The sequence below is a fragment of the Trichechus manatus genome, unplaced genomic scaffold (genome assembly GCF_000243295.1).
Source record: "Trichechus manatus latirostris isolate Lorelei unplaced genomic scaffold, TriManLat1.0 scaffold00093, whole genome shotgun sequence".
NCBI classification, from domain to species: Eukaryota; Metazoa; Chordata; class Mammalia; order Sirenia; family Trichechidae; genus Trichechus; species Trichechus manatus.
This window is the reverse complement of record NW_004444029.1, coordinates 5280525-5295907: the sequence shown is the minus strand read 5'-3', so window position 1 is coordinate 5295907 and position 15383 is coordinate 5280525.

Here is a 15383-nt window from a genome sequence, read left to right as displayed (position 1 = left end):
AATTGGAAGAGCGTAGTCAATGTCACTGAACTGTGCATGTAGAAATGTTTGAAATGGTGTATCTTTGGCTATGTGTATTTTCACCAAAAAAAAAGGTTGAGAAGTTAGAGGGTTGACATGTTGTGGGGTTGTTAACCAATGTCATAAAACAACATGTGTACTACTGTTTTCATAAGAAACTATTTGTTCTGTAAACCTTCACCTGAAGTACAATTAAAAAAAAAATAGTAAAATATAAAAAAAAAAAGATGAGTCCAAAGGACTAATGGACACAAGTACCATGGCCTCCGCCAGACTGAGTCCAGCCCAGCTAGATGGTGTCCAGCTACCACCACCGAGTGCTCTGACAGGGATCATAGCAGAGGGTCCCGAACAGAGCTGGAGAAAAACGTAGAACAAAATTCTGACTCACACACAAAAAAAGACCAGACTTACTGGTCTGACAGAGATTGGAGAAACTCCAAGAGTATGGCCCCTAGACACCCTTTTAACTCAGTACTGAAGTCACTCCTGAGGTTCACCCTTCAGCCAAAGATTAGACAGGCCCATAAAACAAAATGAGACTAAATGGGCACAGCAGTCCAGGGGCAAGGACTAGAAGGCAGGAGGGGACAGGAAAGCGGGTAACAGGGAACCCAAGGTCGAGAAGATAGAGTGTTGACATGTCGTGGGGTTAACCACCAATGTCATAAAACAATATGTGTGTTAATTATTTAATAAGAAGCTGTTTGCTCTGTAAACCTTCACCTAAAGTACAATAAAATACAATAAATAAACAAAAACGGCCCAGCTGGTTTTTCTGACCCATCTGTTTCTCTAGCGGTTTTTAATTTGGACTGTGCAACGCAGGCCCTGCCACAATGTTGTTTTTCTCTCGGAAAGCCTCGCGGTACTCTTCAGCAGGTCTTTCTTCATTTTAAGTTCCGCCTTAGTTACAAACCACCTCTTCAAATACTCACAAAAATAAAGGAAAATGGTCCTCTTTCAAGAAAGAAAAAAAAAAGATTCCACCAGCCTATATTTTTTTCCCAGAAAAACAGGTTCTAATTACTTTGCAAATCTCGTTTACAGCTGACAAGCCTGTCTGACTTCCTAGGCTTTCTCACTTAGTGGTATGCTGGTAAACCAGCTCTCAAAAAAGAAAAAGAAAACGAAACGCCCTGGCGTGTAGCATTTGCTGATCTTTGTGTGTAAATACTCCCACTGTGATGGGCTGAAGCTCGCAGAGATGGTGCTGCGTGGGGGGCCAGGAGGAGATACGGAGGTACACACAAGCCCACTCTGCAGCTGGCGGGTGCCGGCTCCCACCCACCCTTGCCTCCACGTCTCCAGCAGAACAGCGAAGGGCTCCACATGTGGCTTCTGATAGCAGATCACCTGGGTGTCCATACTGGCCTCTTCCACGTATCGGCTCTGAAACCGTGGGCAAGACGCTTAACTTCTCTGAGCCTCCACTTCCTCATCTATCAAATCGAGACAGTGATAATCTCTGCATCCTGGGGTTTTTGGGTTTTTTTTTAACAATATTTTATTGTGTTTAAGGTGGAAGTTTACACAGTAAATTAGGTTCCCATTTAACAATTTCTACCCCAATTATTCAGAGATATTGGTTACATTTTGCACAAAGTGTCATCATTCTCGTTCATTCCATTCTGGTTGTACCGTTTCTAGTACTCTAGTGTCCCTGACCCCCTACCTTCAGGTCTTTGCTTTAGAGTCATTGTTGACCATTTGGTCTCACATAACCCGTTGCCGTTGAGTGGATTCTGACTCATAGTGACCCTATAGGACAGATTAGAACTGCCCCACCGGTTTCTAAGGAGCAGCTGGTGGATTCAAACTGCCAACCCTTCGGTTAGCACCTGAGCTCTTAACCGCTGTGCCACAAGGGCGCCACTCTATCCTATTAAAAAAAAAAAAAAAAAACCAAACCCATTGCCATCGATTCCAACTCATAGACCCATCCCTGTCAAGTCAATTTTGACTCATAGTGATCCCACAGGGCAGAGTAGAACTGCCCTACAGGGTTTCCAAGGAGCAGCTAGTGGGTTCGAACTGCCAGGCTTTTGGTTAGGAGCCATAGCTCTTAACCACTGCACCACCAGAGCGCCTTGGGCTCATATAGACGATTTTTTAAAGAAGCTTATTACCCACAGGTGATAATTCTTTATTTTATGAGCCAATCTGTTATTTAGCTAAAAGCCGATCTCAAGAGATAATTTTGGCTTAAGGTTCTGGGTTTTTTGTTGAAATGTGCAAAATTCCTAGATGGTGCCTTTTTTAGAGTAAGCACTATGAACTATTTTTATTATTTTTACTTAGGACTGAAGACCAAATGGTGTTGTTTGCAAAGATGGCCACTAGGTGGCGGACTTTATCTTCGTCGCACAAGGCTTTTCTGCAAAGGTATTTGCAACCCAATATCCTGCACATCACTAATTTAATTATATGACTTAACTGACATTCTTCTTCCTCAATCATCTCCCAGTTTACGCTACATATTTTCCCTTGAAATTCCATTCAGAGTCCAGCTGGGGACCCTTGTTTGTAGCCACGTCGAAAGCTCAAAGCAGAAGCTATTTTCAATGAAGAGCTGCTGAACAGATTTCAAACAGCTGCTCCAGAAGACAAAGTATTATAATGAAATGTGCGAAAATGTGGAGTTAGAAAACCAGAAGGGATGAACACGCTCAGGATTTCTCAAATTGACAGAACTGAAGAAAAAATCAAAACATTCAGGCTGCAATACTGAAGGAGTTGCAATATTGAAGAATTCTATGGGCAAAATATTGAACAACACAGGAAACATCAAAAGAAGATGGAAGGAATACACAGAGTCACTGCACCAAAAAGAACTGTTCGACGTTCAACCATACGATCAAGAACCAATGGTACTGAAGAAAGAAGTGCAAGCTGCACTGAAGGCACTGGCAAAAAATAAGACTTTTTATTCAGTAATTTTTTGCACTGATCAGGTGGGATCAGTCCCTGGAGAAGGACATCAGGCTTGGTAAAGTAGAGGGTCAGCGAAAAAGAGGAAGACCCTCAACGAGATGGATTGACACAGTGGCTGCAACAATGGGCTCACACATAACAACGACTGTGAGGATGGTGCAGGACAGGGCAGTGTTTCGTTCTGTTGTCCACGGGGTCGCTGTGAGTTGGTACCAACCTGATGGCACCTAACAACAACAACAATCTTAGTTATCATAAGAATGAAAACCAAAGCGACACTGTCATGTCACAGAAAGGGTCAGCTCCCTAATCTCTACACTCCATATCTGTCTCCTCTCTCTCAAAAGAAGACAAAAAACCAAACCAAACTCATTGCCATTGAGTTGATTTCGACTCATGGTGACCCCACCATGTGGTACAGAGCAGAACTGCCCCATGGCTGTAATCTTTATGGAAGCAGATCGCCAGGCCTTTCTTCTGTGGCACCACCGCGTGGGTATGAACCAAACCTGACCTTCATTAGCACATAATTTGTTTCCCTGCCCAGTTGCTGGAAGATCACAGATCAGTCCAACAATAGTTCAGATCAATAAATATTTACTGAGCAACTGTCCACATCAGATATTGGGCTAGGCAGTAAGGATATAAAGGTAGATAAGAATCATATCGAGCAAGGAATTTATCAACAATCCTTTAGATCTTTCCACAAATAAAATATTAATGTTTTGATAAGCCTGAAAACTTATTCTAAAACTTATACGGAAGAATAAAAGTTCCTGGGTACTGATAATCTCTCCCAGGTACTAAGGCATACTACGGAGGCATAGCTCGGCCAAACAGCAGAGGGAAAGGAGCATTAGAACAGATTATTTATCTATGGGAACTTCGGAGATGATCAAAGATAACGGTATATAATCGGGCAAAGAATAGAGAATTTTTTAAACGGTACAGGGAGTCGGTCTCACTGTTGGGAGAAACGTAAAGCTGGATCCCTCCTCTTACTTTAGACAACGGTAAACGCAGATGGATAAAAGAGCTAAATGCAGAAGGTAATGTTATAAAACTAAGAGAAGAAAACGTAGGCTAACTTTGTGTCCAAAGGGTGCGGAATGGCTCATTAAACAAGATTCTAAAAGCTCAAATCATAAGGCAAAAATTGACTGGATTTCTGTTCAGTGAAGGCTCAGGTGACAGGCAGGGCACAGACACAAGAGACCACCTTCTAGACTACAGGAGGAAAACGGACAAATAATACTAATAATACAACAGGCAGAGGGAACCCAAACGGCCAACAGACAGAAAAAGAGATGCTCGTCCTCACTTGTAATCAGAAAGAGGCAAATCAAAGCAACAATAAACCAGAAAACAGCAAGCCCACCACTGTCGAGTCAATTCCAACTCACAGCAACTCCATAGGACAGAGTAGAACTGTCCCGTAGGGTTTCCTAGGCTCTAATCTTTACGCAAGCAGATCTCTTTCTCCTGCAGAGGCTGGTGGGTTCGAACCACCGACCTTTCAGTTAGCAGCTGTGCACTTAACCACGGCGCCACCAGGGCTCAAAACAGCAGTTGGATCCTATTTTACACTAATCCAAATAGCCAAAAACTACTCAGTGCTGTCGAGGATGTGAGGGATGCAGAGCCTGGTGCTGAGGCCCAGAGCAAAAAAGGCAAACCCATTGCGTTGCTGCCAACTCACAGTCACCCTATAGGACAGGGTACAACTGACCCCTAGGGTTTCCGAGGAACAGCCGGTCGATTCGAACTGCCGACCTTTTGGTTAGCAAGCAAGGTCTTAGCCACTGCACCACCAGGGCACCGGTGCTAGGGTAGGAGCATGGAATCATACATCATTAGGAGAGCAAACCATCAGTCGTTGGTGAAATGAAATGCGCTCATTGCCTTTGACTCAGTGACCCAGTGCAGGGCTCACCCTGGAAAGCTCCAGCACGCCCCCTCCCGAAGGGACGTGAATAAGGAGACCCCGTGGCCTGGGGAGTAAGGCACTCAACCAGAAGGCCGCTCAGTCCACCGGGGTGGGTGCACGCTTCCGAATGTTCTCCAGAGTCAGAACCAATCAGCCGGATGTGAAACAGCAACGTGGGACAGTGTCGAGCGCAGGCGTGTGAAGGCGGGCAACTGGTGTGTGCATCTGAGAGTCAGCTCAAACACGACACAGCACCGCACGTTTCCGAGGCGACCTTCTCTTCTCGCCAGGGGCAGCATCACCCTCAACGGCGCTGGGTCTGGGGGAAACATGCAATGGCGCGCTAAGGGCGTGGCTTCTGCAGCCAGACCCCGGCGGCTCCAGACCCCGCTTTGCCACCGCCTTGCTCAGCGCCCTTGGGCAAGTCGTTTTCACCTCTGTAAGGCAGCTGCTCCGTCTGAAAAGTGGGAAGAGTAATAGTGAGTTCTCTGGGGCCGTTGTCAGGATTCCCTGAGTTAATACACTTCAAGTCCTTGACACAGTGCCTGGCACTTAACAAGCGCTCCATAAATATTCTTGTCCTTATTATCAATAATACTGTGGCTGGGGGAATCAATAATAATACGAGTGGGGGGGGGGTCAAGGTGGAAGAGAGAAATAATGGTTTTAAAACTGGAGAAGGGACTTGCATGTACCCATGGTAATGATGAAGTATGAACTGAAGGGAGTGATTAACTCAACCCTCTCTGTCCCTGGGTGGAGCAAACGGTTAGTGCTCAGCTACAATGGAAAGGTTGGAGGTTCAAATCCACCCAGAGGTACCTCTGAAGAAAGGTCTGGCAATCTGCTTCCAAAAACATCAGCCATTGAAAGCCCTTTGAAGCACATTTCTACCCTGACATGTCTAGGGCCACCATGAATCAACTTGACAGCAACTGGTATTTTTTCGGGGGAGGGAGAAGGTTGAGAGACACATGCCATACACACACCTCCCTCACACACACACTGTCACATTCACACACGTACCCTCTCACACACCACATGTACACACACAAACTTTCTCACATACACACACACACCTCACTCACACACACCACGCACACACAGACACACTCTCACATATACATACACACCTTACACACACCACACGCAAAGACACACACTTTCTCTCTCACATATACACACACACACCACACTGACACACACAGACGCACGCACCACACACTCACACTCACACGGCTTCCCCTGCAGAATCTTACACTGTCGTGGGGAGCCTGGTAGTCTCGGTATAACGAGGTGACAGCTCTAGTAAGAGAACTTGTGGGTTCGTGTGACCACACAGAAGGGGGACTCTTTGCCTGGCCTGGAGGCTCACAAAGGACGGGAGCCTTGGGGAGCAGTAGGTTTAGGACTTAAGATTTGGGACTTGGGTTAGGTTCACATTCTGCCTCTCTCTGCATGTTTCTCCCTGAGTAATGGCATCGAAAGGAGCCCTGGTTGCACAGTGGTTAAGCACTCAGCTGCTAATCGAAAGGTCAGCAGTTCAAACCCACCAGCCACTCTGTGGGAGAAAGATGTAGCAGTCAGCTTCCATAAAGATTGCAGCCTTGGAAACCTGTGGGGCAGTTCTCTGTCCTACCGAGTGGCTATGAGTCAGAATCGCCTGGGCTGCAGAGGGTGTGGGAATGGCACCGAGAAAGCACCCAGGTCCTGGGAGCATGTTCCTAGACCGCGAGAACCCCAGCAGGCCTCGCCCTGACCTGCCCTGTGACTCAGCCTTCTGTCCAGGTGGTCCGCAACTCTTTAAGAACACCCTGACATCTAGTCCCGTGGTTACATGCCATTACCCTGAAGGCCTAATGATGTGCCTCCTTGCTGGTGGACTGTTGAGGAGAGCGGAGGTCTTGTTCTCCTTAGTCCTCGGCACCGAGGACATAGAGGGTGGGGGCCATATCGCATCTTGGAAGCAGAAGGAGCGATGACTGTGCTGACTTAACCCCGCAGGAGGCAACGAGCGCGCAAAGGTGGAGGGTCTTAGACCCACTCGCCCACTGCCACGTTGGCCTGTGCGTGCAGGCTGCCAGCCACCGGGTGGAAGAGAAGCCGCCAGCAGCACGCCACCCCAGCAGCCCAGATGTCACTGTGCCTAAGAAGGCGGCTCTTGCTCCCAGAGAAGAGACTGCACAAATCCCAGCTGCAAAACACTTTCCAGATGTGTTCATTTTTCTCGTGGGGGGAGCCTGGAGATTAAAATGCCTTGAGTGACCTGAAATGTGCTTAGGGAATGACCTGAGAGAGTAAAGAAGGAACACAACATCCCAGAGATTCCTTAAGGCACAATTCCCATGGCCAGAGCTGAAGAACGTGTTCCTGAGCCTTTGGAAACCAAAGTCAGGTAAGGGGCAGTGGACACGGCTCACTCTGAACAGGGGACAATTGCAAACAAAGGATGTGTCCACTAAAGTTTAGTGTAGGTCCACAGATGCTGACACAGACCATAAGTGTTCGACTCCCACCTCCTCCACTTTCAGGCTGTATGTAGGCTAGCTTATTTATCCTTTAAAATTCCTAACAGTAGAATGGCTGGGTCAAAGGGTGCATGTGTGAAACAGAAAGATATTACTGAAGTGCCCTCCATAAAGTTGGGGCCCACACACGCTCCACTCCTACCAGTTACGTGGGGGAATGACTTCCTACAAATCCCTGCCAACATGCTGAGTCACTGAATTCTTCATCTTTGCCAACTTGATAGATGGAAACGTATCAGAGCCTAGTTTTACCTCACAGTTTCCACAAGTATAGACGGGCATTTTTTAATGTTTGAGAGCCAGCTCTATGTTCATTTCCAAAACTATTCTGGTCATATTATTTGCCCATTTTTCCACTGGACTTCTGTTCTTTTCTCTAATTGATTTTTAGCTCTTTCTACTTTAGGATCATTAGCTTTTTGACTGTGAAATGAGCTGCAAATATTTTCCTGTTATTGTTTTTTGATGTATTGGATTTCACCAAGCAGATTTTTTTTTCTTCCATTTTATGTTATTGAATGTGTTCATCTTTTCTTTTAAGGCTTCTGCGTTTAGTAGTACAGTTAGCAAGGTTGTTTCTACTCCTAGATTTAAAAAAAAATTTTCCCCTCAGGTACTTTACTGGTTTCGTTTTTTTTTTTAACATTCAAATATTAGGTACATCTGGAGATGTTCCTGATGTAACGTTTTATATATGAACTCAATTACTTTATTTCCTAAACCATCGAGTTGTTCCAGTATAACTTATTGAATAATTCATCTTGTATTGGTTTGAAAAGTCAATTTATTTAAAGCATTTCTAGTTTTAATTATCGTATTCCAAATTATATGACTATAGTTCAATTTACGGATGCCTCAAATGTAGACAATACCCATTGACACCCTCCTGTGAAAGATGAATATTTGGTTTACATACACAACCCCTTCTGTCCCTCCTCCAGGGTTTGCTAATTAGGGCACGTTGAGTTGTCACTTTAAATAATTCACTTACACCACTATTTCTTATTCCGACAATTCTAGTCAGTACCTACACACCCTCCTGGCAATATGAAGATAATCGCACACAGAAGTGTCTGTCTTTGTTGTTCTTGTTGCCACTCCACACTATCCTCCATAGGGTCCAACCAAATAATATTAATAATTGAGTGTATGGAGGTAGAGCGTAGAGACTCAGATGAATGTTTTCTAATTCCATAATTCTTAAAATATTCCTGAGTCCATATTGATATAAGTAAATAATTGAGTAAATAAATGAGGAATAGGAGACAATTGTCCTTTGAGAAGAATTCCAATTAATAAATGTGAAGAAACATTTAATAAATTGATAAATGTGGAAGAAACAATAAACGTGGAGCCCTGCTGACGCAGTGGTTAAGAGCTCGGCTGCTAACCAAAGGTCGGCAGTTTGGATCCACCAGCTGCTCCTTGGAAACCCTGTGGGGTCGCAGTGAGTCGGAATCAACTCCATGGCAAAGGGTAATGGGAACAAGAGAAAGAGAAAATCACCATTACAACAGCACAGTGATAATTGCTCCAGGTAAGACCCACTCGAGAATGGTAACATTGGTGAGCAAAAATTTAAGGAGCAACAGGGTATTTGCATAGTCTGAAAGTATCCTTCTCAGCACAGGCGTTGAGTAGTGGGGTGGTTTTAACAAATGTCCACAAATTTTTTGATACACTTCCCTCAAGGAGGTGGGCTAATCTACCCAACTCCCCCCACTCCCCACACCTAGAGTGGGCTGCACTTAGCCAATCCCTGTCAAAAAAGAGTTCAGAAAGAGACAAACAGTGACTGTGGAGAAACTTCACATGACAGACCCCACCTTAACCAGGTGCTCAGGTAACATCATGTCGCCATGACATCACGTACCCGCTAACATTCAAGGCGCAGGGGACTTCAACTCTGTGATCCTCCTCCCTAAAATCCATAACCAGTCTAATCGTGAGAAAGCATTGCACAAACCCCAACTGAGGGACATTCCAGAAAATACTTGGCTAATATGATTCCAAAGTGCCAAGGCCATGACAGACAAGAAAAGGCCAAGAAACTTTCACAGAATGGAGGATACGGAAGGCACGCGACAACTAAATGTAATACAGATCCTGGAACAGAAAAAGGACGTTAGTGGAAAAACTGGTGAAATTCTAATAAAGTCCGTAATTTAGTTAAAGACGGTGTAGCAACATTAACTTCACTTTTGATCTTTTTATCATGGAGCCCCGGCGTGGCGCAAACATTTCAGTGCTGGCCGAAACGTTGGTGCTTCAAACCCACCCAGAGAGAGAGGGCAAGATGGCGGCCAAGCAGTTGCTACCTTATGTCTCCCTACAACTAAGTCAGAGAACAATAAATAAAAATGGGCTCAGACAGAGATTTCAGAGCTCAGGACAGCAGGTGAAATGTTGGAGAACTGAGGGGATCCCAAATCAGGAGAGAGCGAGCGGGACGGCGGAAAGGCTGAGAGTCGCTGACTGCCAGCACCCAGCCCGCCGGCTCAGCTCACTGCAGCCATTTGGGGATGTGGACAGGCAACACCCTGAATAAAGAGCCCAGGGTAGACCACACTGAGTACACGCACGGCTCAGGGGTACTAGGTAAGCAGCCTTGAAAAGGTTCCACTGTTGCCCAGTGGAAAACCTCAGCTTCTGTTCGGCGTGACTTACAGCCGATAAACAAGAGACCGAGGTGGAAGAAGAAAGGCGCCTGTTTCCTCGTGCATGGAAAGGAGCAGTCCGCAATCGGGGTTGCTGCCTCCAAGACTGCGTGCTGGCAGCTTGCAGAGGTGGGCTTTTACAGAGAGCAGACAAGGAAATGCAAACTGATCGTGCATATTCAGGGTTGACCTTTAGGCAGACGCTCAGAGCTTGTGGGTGACTATGCATTTTTTTCTAGACAAGGGTTCGATTACCCCAGGAGGGAGGAGAGGTAGGTTTTCCTTTAGGAGCATGTTACGCCTCCACCCAGAGGCGGGGTGAGGCCATGTATGACCTGTTTTGTGGTTACCTTGCCAAGGACAATTTTCGAAGGTGCCGGTTATCCAGCTTGGTGTAGGAGAATAAGCCAGAGCAGGTGTCTCTTAGAAGGGTTGGGCTCTGAGGCTGCCTGCCTCACAACAAAAGGGCTGGAGCGCCTTGTTGGTGGAGTAAAACTGAGAGGCAGCAACGAACCAGCACAAAGTGGATTTCAAATTTGGAAAACTAGGGAAAGCGCGCCCCGACTGAAGCAGACCGGGCTGGTTCTGGAAACCCACGCGCAGGGAAGTCGTCAGAAGTGCCCAGGGAAGCGGAAACGCGGCGGGAATGCTGAGTCTCGCGAGACCAGAGACAGGCGGGCGCTAGGACCCAGAGCTGCAGAAAAGGCAAGACAAGAAGAGTACATCAAGCCTGCCAGCCAGACGGACCGGCTCCCTACCCAACAACTAGGCACCTACTCAGGGTCCCCGTGGGGAAGGGACACAAAGCACTACAGCACCATGCCTCAGTGGGCCCAAGCATAAGAATTGTGAAGATAGTGCAGGACCGGGCAATGTGTCCTTCTATTGTACATAGGGTCGATACGATTCGGAACCGAGCGGTCACCTAACGACAAAAACAGGCCCGCCTCCCGAAAGCCACACCACATCTCTTCCCGCCCCGGGCCAGCGGAAAACCCCGGCGCCTGCGCAGTCAGCCACAGCGGAAAAGCCTCGCCCCACCCCACAGACAGGCGTGAAGGAATCCCGCCCCAAAGTTGCAGTGTTCTGCAAAAGGACACACCCCATCTCACGGTCCTTGGAGGGAATATAACCCCCCAGCAACACCAGCCACCTTGGGAAAAACCACCCTGCGTCGGCACCCAGAAACTTAAAATTTTACAAAATGCCTAAAATCTCTGGAGCCAGAATGTTGGTGGTGTTAGGTGCCATCCAGTCGGTTCCGACTCAAAGCGACTCTGTACAACAGAACGAAACACTGCCCAGTCCTGCACCGTGCTCACGATCGTGGCTATGCTTGAGCTCATTGTTGCAGCCACTGTGTCAATACATCTCATTCAGAGTCTTCCTCTTTTTCGCTGACCCTCTACTTTACAAAGCATGATGTCCTTCTCTAGCGACTGATCCCTCCTAATAACATGTCCAAAGTATGAGAGACAAGTCTGGCCATCCTCACTTCTAAGGAGCATTCTGGCTACGCTTCTTCTAAGACAGATCTGCTCGTTCTTTGGCAGTCGATGGTATATTCAATATTCTTCACCAACACCACAACTCAAAGGCATCAGTTCCTCGGTCTTCCTTATTGATTGCCCAGCTTTCCCATGCATATGAGGCAATTGAAAACACCATGGCTTGGGTCAGGCTCACTTTAGTCTATAAGGTGATATCTTTGCTTTTTAACACTTAAAGAGCTCTTTTGCAGCCGATTTGCCCAGTGCAATGCGTCTTTTGATTTCTTGACTGCTGCTTCCATGGGTGTTGATTGTGGATCCAAGTAAAATGAATCCTTGACAACTTCAATCTTTTCTCCGTTTAGCATGATGTTGCTTATTGGTCCAGTTGTGAGTATTTTTGTTTTCTTTATGTTGAGGTATAATCCATACTGAAAGCTATAGTCTTTGATCTTCATTAGTAAGTACTTCAAGTCCTCTTCACTTTCAGCAAGCAAGGTTGTGTCATCTGCATATCACAGGTTGAAAAAAAACGTTGCCATGGAGACGATTCTGACTCCTAGCGACCCTGTAGGGCAGAGTAGAACTGCCCCATAGCGTCTCCAAGGTTGTAAATCTTTATGGAAGCTGACTGGGAGCAGCTGGCGGGTTTGAACTGTCAACCTTCTGGTTAACAGCCAAGCACTTAACCACTGCACCGCCAGGATTGTCTGTTAACAACAACAAAAAAAAAACCCTCAGACCCCGGCCACATAGTGGCTGAGTTACTGTTGAAAGAACCAAAGGGTCAGAGTGCCTTCTAGTGGAATTTAGGAGAAGAAGTTGGAATTAAAGAATTAAAAAAAATAATTCCTGGAAATACAGGAAATTCTGAGTTCCAGATTATCACAGTAAGATATTAAAAAGCCCCACATTCAACAAAAAATTATGATACAAGATCGCGGGAGAAGATGGTTGAATTAACAGAAAACCATGAAGCAGCAGAAATCTCTCCAATGGAGGTCAAGTTAATAAGAAAAATAGAAGACATCCGGACAGGGTTAAATACGTTCAAAAAGAGCAAACAACACCCAGAAGACAAAGTAATGGCGATCATAAAAAGCAAGGAGAAACTCAGCCAGGAGACGGAAAACTTTTTTTAAAAAAAATTGAAAGAGAAATACAGGCGTGGAAGAAGAAAGCTACCCAGAGGCACCTTAGAAGACAGGCCGGGAGACCTGCTACCAAAGGGTCACACGGTGAAAACCCTATGGAGCAGTTCTACTCTGACACACACGGGGTTGCCATGGTTTGGAATCGATTCAACGACAGCTCACAACAACACCCATGTTATATAAAATGTTAACACTGGGGACACTGGGTGAAGCGTATATTGTTACTGACTGTCGTTGTAGGGTGAAAAGATCACAAAGTTTAGTAAAGCAAAAAAAAAAGTTTTATTCGACATATACTCAAAAAGGCAAAAGAGGGAAGCGGACAAGCATGCTACCAGAGCTAATGTCTGCCTGAATCCAAGGAACGTCACAGAATCATCAGAACATATTAACATCACAGAATGGGTAAAAATCATTGAAAGCTTCACCTTTTCACCGATTGGCTAAAAGGTACTAGATCCATGTGATTCTACATTTTGAATTGTCTTTCTTAACAATCATTGGTACAGGTTTCAGTAACAACAGTCGGGAGGGTCTTCATTGGTCCAACAATTTTCTATTCACGAAATGCTAATAGAAAAAGAGTGGAAAGTCTTTTGAGTTCTATTTGATTGGCTTAAGTGAATGGTTCCCTAAAAGATATTTTCCAAGATTGTCCTAGCTATTGTCTTTATCTCAGGGCCCAGTTGATGTGTCCTTGTGGTCCTTGTGAGCCCAGCTTCAGCTGGGTCACATTCTTTATGCTCAAGGACAGGGAATAATGACTCCAATATTATTTTCTAAATCACATGGAAACTCTCTGTACCATCTTTATGACTCTTCTGTAAGTCTAAAATTATTTCCAAATACAAAGGTTTTAAAAATAAGTGATTGGTCTACTTTTAAAAGAAAATGTTATATTATCGTTCTGAACTGGTTCTGGAAGAGGCTGCGCAGGCCTGGTTCACTATTATTTACTCCCCATTGCGAACCACCACATTGTCTCATGATCTTGCTCCTCCAGTCTCTACAGAAGGTTTAAGATTAACTGATGTTCCTCCTTGAAGGGTAGAAAACAAGCGATAATGATCTAAGGATGAAAACCCAAACAAAGCACCCATCTTGTGACAAGAGAAACCAGGATGTCACCAGATAATCCCCAAGGATGTCACCAGATAACCTCCAAGAATACCAGTAGAAGGTTAACTCATCTGAGACATCACCACCCCAAGGGGGAACTAACACAAACTTCTAAGACCCATAATCCTGTCCCTATAAAAGCCTTCAGCCGATCCCCAGTGGGGGAGATGGGTTTTTTGGAGCAATCTATTTCCCTCTGTCTTCTATATATCAATATATAATAAACCTCTTGCTTCTCACCTCACCCCTGTCTCAGAATTGGCTATTGCGGCAGGCGGCTCCAATCCGCGTTATTGCAGTAACAGTTCTTGGATACTTTTACATTAATATTACTGGAGAAAAACGAAACATAGATTTTCAGTTTATTAACTTGCACATGGACGAATATGACATCGTTTCTCACTCCATGTTATATGTTCTACTCCGTACAGCTTTACATTCTGTCTTCGTGTTCTGATAGCATGGCGTTGTTTTTCTAATGAATACAAAACAGAAGTGGAATTTTTATTGTTGTGTTTACCAATTTATAAAAGTACTAACATTAAAAGTAATTTTAAGAAAACTAAATGTACTTTTTTTCATTCTGTGATTCTTTGCATTAAATATTCCCAATGTAAGGCAACAGGTCGTATCTGCAAATAGGAACAGGGCTGACTATTCCTGGTGGTTCCTCCCACTCCTTCACTGAGGCCGCCCATCCCCTCCTCGTCCCCCTTTCACTCACTCAAATAAATAAATAAATAAAAGTCTTATATGTCCAGGCCTTGTGCTAAACTCTGAGAAAGAGAACACAGAATATGTATCATTTGGGGCCTTCTTACGCTACCCTGGTGGCACAGTGGTTAAGAGCTTGGCTGCTAAGCAAAAAGTTGCCAGTTCAAATCCACCAGCCGCTCCCTGAAAACCCTACAGGGCAGTTCTACTCTGTCCTATAGGGTCACTATGAGTAGCAATCAAAGGCAAAGGGTTTGTTTGTTTAACTCTGCCCCAGGCCCAGGAGTTGCATGCCACTGCCAAGTAACAATAATAATAATAGCTTACATTTTTTGGAACTCTTCCTTCCCTATCTCACTTATCCTCACAACAACCCATATGAGGTGGATGTTATAATTATGTACCTCTGTTTTTATAAGGAATAAGCAAACGGGCTCAGAGAGGTCAAGCGGCTCGCTAGAGGCACACAGCTAAATGAGAGGCACAGCAAGCAAGCATCTCATATCACCATCTGTTGCCCAGATTCCGATCCACAACGGGGCAGTGACCACAGCTGCTCCAAGCCCATCTGAGGGCGCCCCATACCAGCACCCAGCTCTACCCCCCGCGAAGCTCAGAAGACCCCCCCCCCACCCCCCCAGGGTGGGCTGGGGTGGACTTTGTCCTCGGAGGTAGCGACTCAGGCCTGGCCGGGTAATGGCCAGGGTCTGGGAGTGATCGGGGGCAGGCGGGTAACGGTCAGGTTTCAGGGACAATGCAGGGGTGGTGAAAGGGGACGGGCGACCCAGGAAGCGGGCAGAGGGCAGTCCTGGGGAAGCTGGCGGGGTCCGGGGGCGGGG